We start from the raw sequence: 18288 nt of genomic DNA, 5'->3' as shown, positions 1-18288 counted from the left end.
ACAGCAGCCTTGTTTGGACAGCTGGCCTCAAATGGAACACAACAAACATGTTTCCATTCATGCATGAAAACATGGCGGGAACTTCTTGTAGGCGTTTAATTGCAAGATTACACCAAACAACACCTTTGGCTCCAGTCCACTTGCATTGAGGCCAAGTGGGGCAGTGACCGAGCAGATCCAGCAGAGGGAGCTACAGCTACTAAGCTTTTATTAGAACGATGCAACACTGGAAAGGAAAAATATTGTTCAGGATTTGAATAAACTATTTTGAGTGCATGACTAAACAATTTTTTAAATGAAAACAAAGCATTTTATTTGAATGTATTAATAATTTACAAAAGTTTGTACATATATTTAATTTGTGTTATCAATTATATCATTTTATTTCTTAAAATGTATTCTTTATATACCCACATTCGTGTAATAATATACCTATATGCATACATGAATATATAATATGTATGTGCATATATGGATATTTTGTATATACATGTGTATATATACATATATACTAGGGGTGTGGGGAAAAATCGATTCGAATACGAATCGTGATTCTCACGTTGTGAGATTCAGAATCGATTCTAATTTTTTTTAAATCGATTTTTTTTTTAATTCTTTTTTTGATTTTTTTTTTTTAAATCAATCCAACAAACCACTACACAGCAATACCGTAACAATGCAATCCAATTCCAAAACCAAACCTGACCAAGCAACACTCAGAACCGCAATAAACAGAGTAATTGAGAGGAGACACAAACACGACACAGAACAAACCAAAAGTAGTGAAACAAAAATGAATATTATCAACAACAGTATCAATATTAGTTATAATTTCAGCATAGCAGTGATTAAAAATCCCTCAATGACATTGTCATTAGACATTTATAAAAATAAAAAAAAAAGAACAATAGTGTCACAGTGGCTTACACTTGCATCGCATCTCATAAAGTTGACAACACACTGTGTCCAATGTTTTCACAAAGATAAAATAAGTCGTATTTTTGGTTCATTTAATAGTCAAAACAAATTTGCATTATTGCAATCAGTTGATAAAACATTGTCCTTTATAATTATAAAAGCTTTTTAAAAAAATCTACTACTCTGCTAGCATGTCAGCAGACTGGGGTAGATCCTGCTGAAATCCAATGTATTGAATGAAAACCGAATCGTTTTGAATCGAAAAAAAATATTGTTTTTGAATCGAAAAAAATCGATATATAATCGAATCGAGACCCCAAGAATCGATATTGAATCGAATCATGGGACACCCAAAGATTCGCAGCCCTAATACCATTATACATTGATATATACCCATATATTATATTATTTTGTATTTATAATATTATATATTATGTATGTACAAACCCAGAACCATTTAAGTTGCCATGTTGTGTACGTAAAAAATAAATAAAAACCGAATACAATGATTTGCAAATCCTTTTCAACATACATTCAATTCAATAGACTGCGAAGACAAGACATTTAAAATGTTAGAACTGGTAAACTTTGTTGTTTTTTTGCAAATATTAGCTCATTTGGAATTTGATGTCTGCCACATGTTTCCAAAATGCTGGCACAAGTGGCAAAAAAGACTGAGAAAGTTGAGGAACGCTCAAACACTTATTTGGAACATCCCACAGGTAAACAGGCTAATTGGGGACATGTGGGTGCCATGACTGGGTATAAAAGCAGCTTCCATGAAATGCTCAGTCGTTCACAAACAAGGATGGGTCGAGGGTCACCACTTTGTGAACAAATGCATGACCAAATTGTCCAACAGTTTAAGAAAAACATTTCTCTACCAGCTATTGCAAGGAATTTAGGGATTTCACCATCTACGCTCCGTAATATCATCAAAAGGTTCAGAGAATCTGGAGAAATCACTGCACGTAAGATTGAATGCACATGACCTTGGATCCCTCAGGGGTTCTGCATAGAAAAATGACATCAGTGTGTAAAAGATATCACCACATAGGCTCAGGAACACTTCAGAAAACCACTGTCAGTAACTACAGTTATTTGCTACATCTGTAAATGCAAGTTGAACCTCTACTATCCAAAGCGAAAGCCATTTATCAAAAACACCCAGAAACGGCACCGGCTTTGCTGGGCCCGAGTTCATCTAAGATGGACTGATGCAAAGTGGAAAAGTGGTCTGACGAGTCCACATTTCAAATAGTTTTTGTAAACTTTGGACGTCCTGTCGTCCGGAACAAGGAGGAAAACAACCATCCGGATTGTTCCAGTCAAAAAGTTCAAAAGCCAGCATCTGTGGTGGTATGGGGGTGTATTAGTGCCCAAGGCATGAGTAACTTACACATCTGTGAGGGCACCATTAATGCTGAAAGGTACATACAGGTTTTGGAGTAACACATGTTGTAATCCAAGCAACATTATCAATATGAAGCCTAAAATACCACAACAGAGACCCCAGACTGTTGAACAATTTAAGCTGTACATCAAACAAGAATGGTAAAGAATTTCCCCTGAAAATCTTAAAAAATTGGTCTCCTCAGTTCCCAAATGTTAACTGAGCGTTGTTAAAAGGAAAGGCCATACAACACAGTGGCAAAAATACCCCTGTGCAATCTTTTTTGCAATGTGTTGCTGCCATTAAATTCTAAATTAATGATTATTTGCAACAACAAATATTTGCAACAACAACAAAAAAAGTTTCTCATTTTTAACATTAAATATCTTGTCTTTGCAGTCTATTCAATTGAATATGGGTTGGAAAGGATTTGCAAATCATGTGAAAACTTCACTGGTTTTAGGTTTTGTACATATATACATACATATACACATATATTCATACATGCACATACATATACACATAAATATACATATATACACACATATACATACATATACACACACATACTGTATATACTGTACATATACAACATTAACATGCATGTTTGTATACACACAAATATACATATGCATATATATTTACACATTTATATACATATATATTTACACATTTATACACATATATGAACACATATATATACATATATACACATTTATATACATATACACACACACATACATACATATATATATATATACATATATATATGTATATATATACATATATATATATATATATATATATATATATACGCAGTGGGGCAGAAAAGTATTTAGTCAGCCACCGATTGTGCTAGTTCTCCCACTTAAAATGATGACAGAGGTCTGTAATTTTCATCATAGGTACACTTCAACTGTGAGAGACAGAATGTGAAAAAAAAAAATCCAGGAATTCACATTGTAGGAATTTTAAAGAATTTATTTGTAAATTATGGTGGAAAATAAGTATTTGGTCAATAACAAAAATTCAACTCAATACTTTGTAATATGACCTTTGTTGGCAATAGCAGAGGTCAAACGATTACTATAGGTCTTTACCAGGTTTGCCCACACAGTAGCTGGTATTTTGGCCTATTCCTCCATGCAGATCTTCTCGAGTGCATTGATGTTTTGGGGCTGTCGCCAAACAACACAGACTTTCAACTCCCTCCACAGATTTTCTATGGGGTTGAGGTCTGGAGACTGGCTAGGCCACTCCAGGACTTTAAAATGCTTCTTACGGAGCTACTCCCTCGTTGCCCAGGCGGTGTGTTTGGGATCATTGTCATGCTGGAAGACCCAGCCACGTTTCATCTTCAAAGCTCTCACTGATGGAAGGAGGTTTTGGCTCAAAATCTCACGATACACGGCTCCGTTCATTCTTTCCTTAACACGGATCAGTCGTCCTGTCCCCTTAACAGATAAACAGCCCCAAAGCATGATGTTTCCACCTCCATGCTTCACAGTAGGTGTGGTGTTCTTGGGATGCAACTCAGTATTCTTCTTCCTCCAAACACGACGAGTTGAGTGTATACCAAAAAGTTATATTTTCGTTTAATCTGACCACATGACATTCTCCCAATCCTCTGCTGTATCATCCATGTGCTCTCTGGCAAACTTCAGACGGGCCTGGACATGCACTGGCTTAAGCATGGGGACAAGTCTGGCACTGCAGGATTTTGATTCCCTGTGTGTTACTGATGGTAACCTTTGTTACTTTGGTCCCAGCTCTCTGCAGGTCATTCACCAGGTCCCCCTGTGTGGTTCTCAGATTTTTGCTCACCGTTCTCATGATCATTTTGAACCCACGGGATGAGATCTTGCGTTGAGCCCCAGATCAAGGGAGATTATCAGTGGTCTTGTATGTCTTCCATTTTCTGATAATTGCTCCCACAGTTGATTTTTTTCACACCAAGCTGCTTGCCTACTGTAGATTCACTCTTGCCAGTCTGGCGCAGGTCTACAATTCTTTTCCTGGTGTCCTTAGACAGGTCTTTGGTCTTGGCCATAGTGGAGTTTGGAGTCTGACTGTTTGAGGCTGTGGACAGGTGTCTTTTATACAGATAACGAGTTCAAACAAGTGACATTAATACAGGTAATGAGTGGAGGACAGAAGAGCTTCTTAAAGAAGAAGTTACAGGTCTGTGAGAGCCAAAGATCGTCCTTGTTGGAAGTGACCAAATACTTATTTTCCACCATAATATACCAATAAATTCTTTAAAATTCCCTCAATGTGAATTCCTGGATATTTTTTTTTTCACATTCTGTCTCTCACAGTTGAAGTGTACCTATGATGAAAATTACAGACGTCTGTCATCATTTTAAGTGGGAGAACTTGCACTTACACATATATACACATACATATATATATACCTTCATATATATACATATATACATACATATACACATATATGTATGTATGTATGTATATGTATAAATATATATACATACATTTATATATACTTACATATATACATAAATATATATACACATACATACATATATATGCATACATACATACACATACATACATACAGGTATTTATATACATACATACATATGTATGAATACATACATTTATAAATGCTGCACACTCATATATATACATACACACAACACATCTATATATATATACACACACACATATATATATTATATATATATATATATATATATATATATATACACACACACACATCAATCAATCAATTAATAATAAATTCATAAAAGAACCAAACTTTATGAATGTTTTTTGTGACCAACAAGTATGTGCTTCAATCACTCTATCACAAAAAAATAAGAGTTGTAGAAATGTTTCTGGGACAACCAGTGACTACCAGGAACAGTCTGGTTGACCACCAAGTATAGATTGGTTACAGCTGGAGAGACAGCGGACAGCCCGGAAAGACGGCACCGGGGCCGTGAGGGGTAGCATCCTGAGCTGCACCTTCTGAGAGGAAGGAACCCACAACAAGCTACGAATCGACCAACAGGAAATATACCCCCAGGGATTCCCGAGAGGGGGGGCGGAAGAGAATCCCACTGGACGGATCAAAGGTTGACGACACATGGCAATGGTAACACGACGACGACTATGGAATGCATATGTGGGAAGGTATGCAAGAACCGACATGGCCTGCGGATCCACCAGGCCAGGATGAAGTGTATGCAGAAGGTGGTAGAATCACAGCGCACAGGAACTACGCCTGGTGAGACGCAGGAGGAGCCAGGCCCAGAGTCACCCCACAGTGACCGGAGCCTCCAGGTAATGCAACCACCAGAAGCACACAGGACATCAGAACATCGTCGGGTAAAGTGGCCCCAAGCTAGCAAGGAGAAAGAGTGGCTCCAGTTTGATGAAGATGCTGATACCATCTTGGAAACAACAGCCAAACGGGACGCTGATCGACGCCTCAAGACGATGACCACGATCATCATCAGCCTCGCTGCAGAGAGGTTGGACTTGAGGAGAAGCGGGCAGCGAAGGCCCCCTACATCATGAACAATAGAGCGAGTAAAATCCATCAGCTCAGGCAGGAACTGAAGTGTTTAAGACAGCAGTTCAAGGTTGCACGTGAAGAGGATAGGGGGCCTCTTGCGGAACTACGTTGTATAATCCGCAAGAAGCTAATAACCTTGAGGAGAGCGGAGTGGCATAGGAGGAGGAGGAAGGAAAAGTCCAGGAGGAGAGCTGCCTTTCTGGCGAATCCCTTTGGAGTCACAAAACAGCTGCTAGGACAGAAGCGAAGCGGTAGACTGGCCTGCTCCAAAGCTGAGGTCGACCACCACCTCAAGCAAATTTACAGCGATGGATGCAGAGAACAAGACCTAGGCCCCTGCAGGTCCTTGATCAATCCACCAACACCAACGCTTGACTTCGATGGGAAAGAGCCCGGCTGGAAGGAGATCCAGGAGGTGGTCCGCAGGGCAAGGACGAGCTCTGCTCCAGGGCCCAGTGGAGTACCTTATAAGGTCCTTAAGAACTGTCCAAGACTACTCCACAGACTCTGGAGAATCCTGAAGGTGATCTGGAGGAGGGGCAAGGTAGCAGACCAGTGGAGACAGGCAGAGGGTGTGTGGATCCCAAAGGAGGAGAAGTCTCAGAACATCAATCAGTTCCGAACCATCTCGTTGCTGAGTGTTGAAGGGAAGATCTTCTTCAGTCTCATGGCCAGGCGACTGACAGACTACCTCCTGAAGAACTCTTACATTGATACATCAGTCCAGAAAAGAGGGGTCCCAGGGGTATCTGGATGTCTGGAGCACACAGGCGTGGTCACTCAGCTCATCAGGGAAGCCAGGGAGAATAAGGGGGACCTGGCTGTTCTGTGGCTGGACCTCGAAAATGCCTATGGATCCATACCCCACAAGCTGGTCGAAGAGGCACTGAATCGGCATCACATTCCAAAGAAGTTCAGAGACCTCATTCTGGACTACTATGCCAACTTCCATCTAAGAGTCTCCTCCGGAAAAACAACCTCCGACTGGCACAGGCTTGAAAAGGGGATCATCACTGGCTGTACGATCTCAGTCATCCTCTTTGCGCCCGCCATGAACATGCTGGTGAAGTCTGCGAAAGTCAGTGCAGAGGTCCCCTCTCCAGGTCTGGAGTCCGGCAGCCACCCATCCGAGCCTTCATGGACGACCTGACAGTGACCACTACATCCGTCCCAGGTTGCAGGTGGATCTTGAATGGCCTTCAGGAGGTGATTTCCTGGGCTTGCATGAACTTCAAGCCGGCCAAGTCGAGGGCCCTAGTGCTAAAGAAAGGAAAGGTTACTGGCAAGTTCTGCTTCTCACTTGGCACCACCAAAATACCATCACTCACCGAGGAACCTGTGAAGAGCTTGGGAAAGGTGTTTAATTGCAGCCTGAGAGACGCAGCCTCCACAAGATCGACCAACCAAGACCTGGAGACCTGGCTGACCGTGGTGGATAAGTCTGGCCTTCCTGGCAAGTTCAAGGCCTGGATTTACCAGCACGGGATTCTCCCTCGGACCCTCTGGCCCCTCATGGTGTACGAAGTCCCCATTTCAACGGTGGAAGGCTTTGAGATGAGGGTCAGTAGGTTCCTGCGCAGGTGGCTAGGACTGCCGCGAAGCCTGAGCAGCATTGCTCTATACGGGCATAAGAACAAACTGAAGCTCCCCATCAGCAGCCTGAGCGAGGAGTTCATGGTGACACGGTCCAGGGAGCTCCTACAGTATCGGGAGTCCAGTGACCCAAAGGTTGCACAGGCTGGGATTGAAGTCAGGACGGGGCGGAAGTGGAGAGCTGTCGAGGCTGTGGATGTTGCAGAGGCAAGGCTACGGCAAAAGGTTTTGGTGGGAACAGTGGCACAGGGGAGATCTGGCTTAGGTAGCAGAAGAACACCTCGCTATGATAAGGCGCAGGGGAAAGAGAAGAGGTCACTGATCCTCGAGGAAGTGCGATGCGAGCAGGAGTTGAGGAAAGGCGAGCCTGCCAGATGGCGGGAATGCGGCAACAGGGCGCCTGGACGAGATGGGAACAAGCATCAGAGCGTAAGGTCACATGGACCGAGCTCTGGAAAGCCGAACCCCATCGAATAAAGTTCTTGATCCAGGCGGTCTACGATGTGCTGCCAAGTCCATCCAACCTCTTCACCTGGGGGAAGGTGGAGACACCAGGGTGCCCCCTCTGCCAGAGGAGAGGAACCTTGGAGCACGTCCTAAGCTGTTGTCCAAAAGCCCTGGGTGAAGGGCGGTACCGCTGGCGACATGACCAGGTCCTGAAGGCCATAGCTGATGCCATCTGCAGGGGAGTCAGTCACAGCAAGAGCCTCCGCCCAGTGAAGAGTACTGCTTTCATCAGAGCTGGGGAGAAGTCAACACCGGCTGCCCGGAACACCTCGTCTGGTCTGTTGGCAACAGCACGCGACTGGGAGCTGTCAGTTGATCTGGGAAAGCAGTTGAAGTTCCCTGACGTGGTTGCTAAAACAACACTAAGGCCAGATATTGTGCTCACCTCAGTGGCCTCCAAGCAGGTAATCCTCTTGGAGCTCACAGTGCCTTGGGAGGACCGTATGGAGGAGGCCAATGAGAGGAAGAGCGCAAAGTACTCTCAGCTTGTGGAGGAGTGTCGGAGCAATGGGTGGCGAGCGATGTGCCGGCCTGTTGAAGTGGGATGTCGAGGGTTTGTGGGCAAATCTTTCTGCAGGGCCTACAGAATGCTTGGCATCACAGGGGCCAGCCAGCAAAGGGCCGTGAAGTTAGTCAGAGATGCAGCAGAAGTGGCATCAAGGTGGCTGTGGATCAGGAGGGGAGAGGCGTGGCATGTAGGGCAGTAGCGCTACCTGGACACAGGCTGGGGCCTGATCAACCCTGGCTGGGTCGCCTAGGGGAGGGGGTCTGATTGTTGAAAGATCCGAAACCCCCTGTGATCCTAGGTTACATCACTGAGGATGTGTCCAGTTGCACCATTGGTGTATTTAAAAAGTTGTTTGGAAACTCAAGACAGCCATGACATTATGTTCTTTATAAGTGTATGTAAACTTTTGATCGCGATTGTATATACACACACACAAATATACACACATATATACATATGCTGTATGTACTGTATAATTCTACTTCAATGGCTATTATGAAGCCGTGTGGACGTGGCAGCAGATTAGAGAAATCAGTTGTCATTCTTTAAACAAAAAAATGTATTGTAGGAAAAGTCTGTTATAGATATTAACAGCTGTAAGCAGTGAGAGTGTATTATAATTATTCTTCAGTAGGAATAAAGCTGATATTTACAGTGGCTTTCATTGAGTGTAAAAGGCTCAGATTTGTGGTGCCCATAAACCACATCTTTCCCTTCCTGACAGTTAAAACGTAACACTGCACAGCTACTACTGAGCTCCCATGAGCTTTCTTTCATTCATGACTTTTTCCTTCACTTAGCCCACAGCAAGACCCGCAAAGAAAAAAGAATATGAATTGTGACCTTTAGACATATTTTTTTGAGAGTATTTTAGTGTTTGAAGGTGTTTTTCACATTAAAGTAGCATCACAGACTGTTTACGGTGCTCACATGATGCTAAGCTAAGGGCTACATTGTGCACAGTCAAAATGTCAGAAGTTATTAATGCAAGCAAGCATGTGTCCAAGTTGAACCAGAATTTTGTGGAGGGGCAGCATGCCTTTTTAAGTCGTTGATTTTTGGTAATGCCAGCAATACCAATAAAACGCCACTAGGTGACAGTATTTCTGTCCGACAACTTTAAAAGGTAAGAAGTTTTACTGTATTTTAATTTTAAACAGGGCAGCACAGTGGAACAGGGCTTAGTGCATGTGCCTTACAATACGAAGGTCCTGAGTAGTCCTGGGTTCAATCCCGGACTCGGGATCTTTCTGTGTGGAGTTTGCATGTTCTCCCCGTGAGTGCGTGGGTTCCCTTCGGGTACCTCTAGTGTGTGAATGTGAGTGTGAATGTTGTCTGTCTATCTGTGTTGGCCCAGCGATGAGGTGGCAACTTGTCCGGGGTTTACCCTGCCTTACGCCCGATTGTAGCTGAGATAGGCACCAGAGCTCCCCGCGATCCCAAAGGGAATAAGCGGTAGAAAATGGATGGATGGTGTGAATGTGTCTGTCTAGCTGTGTTGGCCCTTCAATGAGGTGGCGACTTGTCCAGGGTGTACGCCGCCTTCCGCATTTGAGGTCCTCTCCAAGGTTTCTCATAGTCCTTCTCATCGACATCCCACTGGGTTGTGAGTTTTTCCTTATGTGGGTGCTGAACCGGGGATGCCATTGTGGCTTGTGCAACCCTTTGAGACACTTGTGATTTAGGGCTATATAAATAAAGATTGATTGATTGATTGATTGATTGATTGATTGACAAGTGTCTCAAAGGGCTGCAAAGGCCAAAACGACATAGATTCCACATCAGGGCAAGAAAAAAGTAAACCCAATGGAAGGGACCGCAGATGTGGGCGGACCCCACATGCCTTTGTGACTTAAGGAAGATTTGATCACACTTTATTTTGAAGGTGTGCACACAAGCCTGTCATAAACATAATCATGAACATCAATGCTACTTCAAAGTGTCACATCCCATGTCACCTTTATGACACGCTCATGGCGACACCTTAAAAATAAAGTGTTACCATATCTTGCTTAAGTCACAAAGGCGTGTTCAAATAGTTTCCTCAGTCATTTATTTCTCATAGGCTGTGATCTTAAAGGGGTAAAATCACACGATTAGTGGCCGGCGTCATGAGGTGATTATTTAGGCCACAGGTGTCAAACTCAAGGCCCGGGGGCCAGACCTGGTCCGCAAACACCTAGAAATGATATGTGTCAATAAAGCACTTAATATTCCTACTAAATGTCATTGATTTTTTTTTCATTTTGACGGAAAAAATATATGTACTGATTGAAATTGCATACATTTTAAACTTTAATAGTATCCAATATTGCAACAAATATTACAGTATAATCATCATACTTTCTAAACATGTTTTTGTCTAAATAAAAATGCTTTACAGCAAACTACCCATCAATTTAGTAAAAAAAATACAATACATTTTACGTTGCTCTTTACAGCATATACAGTCAAGAAAATAAGTATTTGAACACCGTGCTATTTTGCAAGTTTTCCCACTTAGAAATCATGGAGGGGTCTGAAATTTTCACGGTAGGTGCATGTCCACTGTATGATAGATAACATAAAAAGAAAAATCCAGAAATCAAAATCTATGATTTATTAAAAATATATTTGTGTGCTACAGCTGAAAATAAGTATTTGAACACCTGTCTATCACCTAGAATTCTGACCCTCAAAGACCTGTTAGTCCGCCTTTAAAAGTCCTCCTCCACTCCACTGTATTATCCTGAATCAGATGCACCTGTGTGAGGTCGTTAGCTGCATAAAGACACCTGTCCACCCCATACAATCAGTAAGACCCAAACATTCAGCATGGCTAAGAGCAAAGAGCTGTTCAAAGACACCAGAGACAAAATTGTACAACTCCACAAGGATGGAAAGGCTCAGGTGAAACTGCCAAGCAGCTTGGTGAAAAAATGTCCACTGTTGGAGCAATCATTAGAAAATGGAAGAAGCAAAACATGGCGGTCAATCTCAATCGGAGTGTAGCCCCATGCAAGATATCACCTCGTGGGGTCTCAATGATGCTAAGAAAGGTGAGGAATCCACCCAGGACTACACGGCAGGACTTGGTCAATGACCTGAAAGGAGCTGGGACCACTGTTTCCATGGTGACTGTTGGTAATACACTAAGACGTCATGGTTTGAAATCATGCATGGCACGGAAGGTTCCCCTGCTTAAACCAGCACATGTTAAGGCCCGTCTTAAGTTTGCCAATGACCATTTGGATGATCCAGAGGAGTCATGGGAGAAAGTTTTGTGGACAGATGAGACCAAAATTGACCTTTTTGGTCAGAATTCCACAATGCATGTTTGGAGGAAGAAGAATGATGCGTATCATCCAAAGAACACCACTCCTACTGTGAAGCATGGAGGTGGTAGCATCATGCTTTGGGGATGTTTTTTTGCTCATGGGACAGGACGACTGCACTGTATTAAGGAGAGGATGTCTGCAGCCATGTATTGTGAGATTTTGGCCAAAAACCTCCTTCCCTTTGTCAGATCATTGAAGATGAGTCGTGGCTGGATCTTCCAACTTGACAATGACCCGAAGCACACAGCCAGGAAAACCAATAAGTGGCTTCGTAAGAACCATATCAAGGTTCTGGAGTGGCCTAGCCAGTCTCCAGACCTAAATCCAATTAAAAATCTTTGGAGGGAGCTGAAAGTTTGTGTTACTCAGCGACAGCCCAGAAACCTGACTGATCTAGAGAAGATCTGTGTAGAGGAGTGGGCCAAAATCCCTCCTGCAGTCTGTGCAAACCTGGTGAAGAACTACAGGAAACGTTTGACCTCTGTAATTGCAAACCAAGGCTTTTCTACCAAATATTAATGTTGGTGTTTAAATAATTATCTTCAGCTGTATCACACGAATAAATTGTTAAAAAATCATAGATTGTGATTTCTGGATTTTTCTTTTCAAGGTATCTCTCATACAGTGGACATCAGAATCAGAATCAGCTTTATTGTCATTACGCAGGGTAACGAGATTGAGGCCATTCCATACAGTGCGATGTGTGCATGCAAGAAAACAATGTGTAAATATATAAAAATAAAAATATAGAAGTGCAAAGAAAGGTGTGGAAGAGAACAGTGTACGCTCTATACCATCTGTACATTGTACACTGTGCAAATGTACACCCTATACACTCTGTACAAATGTACACCCTATACACTCTGTACAAATGTGACTCTATACAGTGGGTGAAATGAATATATACATGAATATCCACATGAAATAAACCGGGTGGTTGGTGGAAAGGGTTATTGCACCGAAGAAAAGGCAGTTATGAGGGTCAATGAGGCAGTCCGTTCAGGGTGGTTATGGCCCTGGGGAAGAAGTTGTTCTTTAGTCTGTTTGTCTTGGTTTTTATGCACCTGTAGCGCTTCCCAGAGGGTAGCAGGTGGAACAGGTCAGAGCCAGGGTGGGTGCTGTCCTTGATGATGGCACTGGCTCTGTTGAGGCAGCGGGAAGTGTAGATGTCCATCAGAGAGGGGAGAGGGCGGCCGATGATCTTCTGAGCCGTCTTATGCACCTACCGCGAAAATTTCAAACCCTTCCATGATTTCTAAGTAGGAGAACTTGCAAAATAGCACGGTGTTCAAATACTTATTTTCTTCACTGTAACTGCAAATTGAAAAAAAAACCTACTACTATTTATTGCGTTAAAATTCTGTTGACTGCGCTGCCAGTTTTTGACTGTAAAATCTACGGTTGTTGTTTTTAAGGGTGTATAACTGTAGATCAGGGGTCGGCAACCCGCGGCTCCGGAGCCGCATGCGGCTCTTTGGCAACTCTGATGTGGCTCAGCAGCATAATCGCCGACGCCCCCAGACTGTTACGGGGGAATTCCGGATTTTGGTGCCCCTCCCGGACATCACCCGGGGTCAGCATTCTCCGATTTTCACTCGGACTACAACTTTGAGTGTGTGCCGTAATGGCATTACTTTTAACGTCCTCTACAACATGAACATGAACGACAAACACATTTCGGGAGAACATCCTCACAGTAACACAACATAAACGCAACAAAACAAATACCCAGAATCCTTTGCATCATGACTATTCCTGACCCCGCGCGTCCAACCCCGCCCACCTCAACCAACGCGCGGGGGTTTGGGTTAGGGTTAGATGTTCGTAAGATCGGTTGCGGCTCCCATTGTCTTCTTTATTTTGTGAAACTGGTCAAAATGGCTCTTTGAGTGGTAAAGGTTGCCGACCCCTGCTGTAGAAGGAAAGACGGTACATTTGTTTTTACGGTAGAAAAATTGGCAGCTAAGTTGCCAGAATAAAAAAAAGAACGTGTTCTGTTTTTTTCATTAACAATATAATGTTGTAAAAAACTATTCTGGCAACTAAGCTGCCAGCTTTTTCCGTTGTTGGAAAAAATAACAAAAACACTATTTTATTTTGCAAATGTAAAGTTTTTACTGTAAAATCGACAGTCTACTTAAAACAATTTATATAATTATTAATGTAATCCAGAGGCAAATTCATACATTATTCGCTGTTACAAGCGGCCCTCTGATGGCAGCCATAATTGCAATGTGGCCCTCAATGAAAAGATGTTTGACACCACTGATTTAGGACAAAAATAAAAAGTAATTCAGGCAATTTTAACAGTATGACCATTGTTAATGAATGGGGGGTAGGGGGGCACCAATGGAGTAAATTAATCGAAGGAGTAAAAGTTGGCACTTTTTTATGAGAACTGTTACCTAGCACCATCTCTGTGTGAAACCAAAGTATCCATGTAGAAATGTGGCTACGACAGCTGTGAAGTTGCCGTGTGGCAGCGCACATTTCCACCTCATCGCCAGTTTTCATACATAGATAGATAGATAGTACTATATTGATTCTTTCAGGAGAGTTCCCTCAGGAAAATTTAAATTCCAGTGTACAGAATTTACAACAAATTTAAAAAGTAAATAATGGGGATATAAATGGAAAGGCAGCCCAGTGCAAGAGGGGTTAGTGCATCTGTCTCACAATACCAAGGTCCTGAACAGTCCTGGGTTCAATACCGGGCTCGGGATCTTTCTGTGTGTGAGTTTGCATGATCTCCCCGTGACTGCATGGGTTCCCTCCGGGTACTCCGGCTTCCTTCCACATCCAAAAACATGTACCTGGGGATAGGATGATTGGCAACACTAAATTGGCCCTAGTGTGTGAATGTGAGTGTGAATGTTGTCTGTCTATCTGTGTTGGCCCTGCGATGAGGTGGCGACTTGTCCAGGGTATACACTGCCTTCCGCCCGATTGTAGCTGAGTTAGGCTCCAGCGCCCCCCGCCACCCCGAAGGAAAAAAGCGGTAGAAATGGATGGATGAATGGATGATTCCTTCAGGAGAGTTCCCTCAGGAAAATTAAAATTCCAGCAGCAGTGTACAGAATTGAGAACACATTTGAAAAGTAAAAAGTAAATAATACGGATATAAATGGAAATACAATTTAGAATATAACAATAAGAATAAAAATAAGAAGCAACAAAAAGAATACAAATATATCGGTAAAAATAAGAATATAATGACAGAATCACAGCAGTAGTGACCATGTTATGAAAATGTATTGCACTTAAAAAAAATTTAAAAAATTATTGTTTAAGATGTGACTTTTAGGTTTTACTACTTACATATAAAATACTACACGGTCTAGCTCCATCCTATCTTGCTGATTGTATTGTACCATATGTCCCATCAAGAAATTTGCGTTCAAAGGACTCCGGCTATTTAGTGATTCTCAGAGTCTAAAAAAAGTCTGCAGGCTACAGAGCGTTTTCTGTTCGGGCTCCAGTACTCTGGAATGCCCTCCCGGTAACAGTTCGAGATGCTACCTCAGTAGAAGCATTTAAGTCTCACCTTAAAACTCATTTGTATACTCTAGCCTTTAAATAGACCCCCTTTTTAGACCAGTTGATCAGCCGTTTCTTTTCTTTTTCTCCTATGTCTCCCCCTCCCTTGCGGAGGGGGTCCGGTCATGGATGAAGTACTGGCTGTCCAAAATCGGGACCCAGGATGGACCGCTCGTCCAGAGTCGGGACCCAAGATGAACCGCTCGCCTATGCATCGGTTGGCTCCACTTTGGATGGGACTCTCGCTACTATGTTGAATCCACTTTGGACTTGATTCTCACGGTTACGTTAAATCCACTATGGACTGGACTTTCACAATATCTTGTTAGATCCGTTCGACATCCATTGCTGTCGGTCCCCTGGAGGGGGTTGGCCACATATGTGGTCCTCTCCAAGGTTTCTCATAGTCATCATGGTCGACGTCCCACTGGGGTGAGTTTTTTCTTGCCCTTATGTGGGCCCTACCGAGGATGTCGTTGTGGTTTGTGCAGCCCTTTGAAGCACTTGTGATTTAGGGCTATATAAATAAACATTGATTGATTGATTGATTGATTGATTTTACATCCCCTGTCATCCTAGTACCCCCCTCCTCCACAGAGAGGAGTTGTGCAGTCTGATGGCGTGTCGGACAAAGGAGTTTTTGAGTCTATTTGTCCTGCACTTTGCAGTACGAAAGGGCGTTTTGCATGTTTTTGTGCGTACACAAGCTTGATACAAGAGGCCCTTGGACTGAGCAGAAAGGCTCGGTGAATGCTCATCTTCCAAAAAGTGTATTTGTTGTTCTAAAAAAATTGTTTTTTGTTTTTTTTTACTCAAATGCGTCAAAGCTAGCTGCAAATCGGCAAATTAGGTCTCATGTCAACAAACTGTGTCCTGACCCGGAAGTGCGTTGTGAAGGACTTGACGTCTTCTCTCCTCCCCGCGACTTTATCTTGCTTCCTGTCTTTCATCGCAGAGGTTATTAAACCCTGCCAGGGAGCTGCGCCGCGTCTAATTACTGCGTTGGTAAACAAAAGAAGAAGGGGCGGGGCCGCAGCAAGGAGAAGGATGAAAAAACACAGCTGGGCCGAGTGCTGTCATTATAATTCTTCAAGCGATACTGTTAGCGTGGTCAGTCTTTTAGCTGCGCGGCTAATGACTGGCTGGCTCTAATTACAGGCCGCACGCCTTCTTCTGGGACCTCGTATTCCTTCCCAGAATGGTTGTTCATTTCCCCTCACAGTCGACAGCAGCAACACATTAGCTGCCTGTGTCCTTCAGCAACAATGCACACAAATCTGTTGTACTGCTACACACTCTCACTACACACAGCCAAAGATCCTCTATGGCAGGAGCTCTATGCTGCCCTTAAGGACATACAGCAAAAAGACAAGTCAAAGGTGTAACAGGAGCGTCTTTACAAAGATTCTGCGAAAACTATAGTCCAACATCTTCTATATCAGTGGTTCTCAAATGGGGGTACGCGTACCCCTGGGGGTACTTGAAGGTATGCCAAGGGGTATGTGAGATTTTTTTTAAATATTCTAAAAAATAGCAATTCAAAAATCTTTTATAAATATATTTATTGAATAATACTTTAACAAAATATGAATGTAAGTTCATAAAGTGTGAAAAGAAATGCAACAATGCAATATTCAGTGTTGACAGCTAGATTTGGCAACACTAAATTGGCCCTAGTGTGTGAGTGTGAGTGTGAATGTTGTCTGTCTATCTGTGTTGGCCCTGCGATGAGATGGCGACTTGTCCAGGGTGTACCCTGCCTTCCGCCCGATTGTAGCTGAGATTTTGTGTGAACATGTTCCATAAATATTCATGTTAAAGATTTTTTTTATGAAGACATTTTTAGAATTAGTTTATGAATCCAGATGGATCTCTATTACAATCCCCAAAGAGGGCACTTTAAGTTGATGATTACTTCTATGTGGAAATCTTTATTTATAATTGAATCACTTGTTTATTTTTCAACAAGTTTTTAGTTATTTTTATATGTTTTTTTCCTAAAAGTTCAAGAAAGACAACTACAAATCAACAATATTTTGCACTGTTGTACAATTTAATAAATCAGAACCTGATGACAGTGCTGTATTTTACTTCTTTATCTCTTTTTTTCAACCAAAAATGCTTTGCTCTGATTAGGGGGTACTTGAATTAAAAGATGTTCACAGGGCGTACATCACTGAAAAAAGGTTGAGAACCACTGTTCTATATGACACTTTTTTTTTTAAAAAGTACATGTCAGGAACACTATGCTGTTTTTTAAAAGATCTCCCCCGCAAAAATGCCAGTCAAAGATCCTTCGGCAGGAACACTGCTTTTGTGAAGGACATACTTCCAAACATATAATCAAAGATGTTTTATATGACAGGAGAGTTGTGTGTGCAGTGTTTAAAATGATTCTGCACTCATCAAAGATCATTAATAAGTAAGGAGCGCTCTGTTGTTTGTAAGGATCTGGCAAGTCAAATCCCTCCTATGTGCTGTTGTCAAGGACTGGCTGAGAAAAAAACAATAGTAAAAGGTCCTCGATATAAGAGGAATGATCGACTGTTTTTAAGAATGTACTGCAAAAATGCTAATTAAAGACCCTCTGCATGATTTTGGTCATCTGCTGCAAATGCCAGTCAAAGATGTTCTATATGACTGGAGTACTGTGCTGTTTTTGGTCATCTATTGCAAAACCCCCTAGTCAAAGGTCCTATATATGACATGAGTGTTGTGCTGTTTTTGGTCATCTATTGCAAAACCCCCTAGTCAAAGGTCCTATATATGACATGAGTGTTGTGCTGTTTTTGGTCATCTGTTGCAAAACACCATAGTCAAAGGTCCTATATATGACATGAGTGCTGTGCTATTTTTGGTCATCTATTGATTTGAGTCATCTGTTGCAAAAACCCTAGTCAAAGATCCTCTATATGACATGAGTGCTGTGCTATTTTTGGTCATATAGGACAGGAGTGTGCCAATACTGTACTTA

At 42.3% G+C, this 18288-nt stretch overlaps 1 protein-coding gene across 1 annotated transcript in view; it reads right to left on the bottom strand.

The window, feature by feature from the left end:
* Positions 1-18288, bottom strand: part of bmp6 (bone morphogenetic protein 6) — a 121361-nt gene that overhangs the window by 8883 nt on the left and 94190 nt on the right. The gene's annotated exons all lie outside the window — the stretch shown is intronic.

Source organism: Nerophis ophidion, linkage group LG15, assembly GCF_033978795.1.
Source record: "Nerophis ophidion isolate RoL-2023_Sa linkage group LG15, RoL_Noph_v1.0, whole genome shotgun sequence".
Taxonomy (NCBI): domain Eukaryota; kingdom Metazoa; phylum Chordata; class Actinopteri; order Syngnathiformes; family Syngnathidae; genus Nerophis; species Nerophis ophidion.
This window is presented reverse-complemented; position numbering and strand designations above follow the sequence as displayed.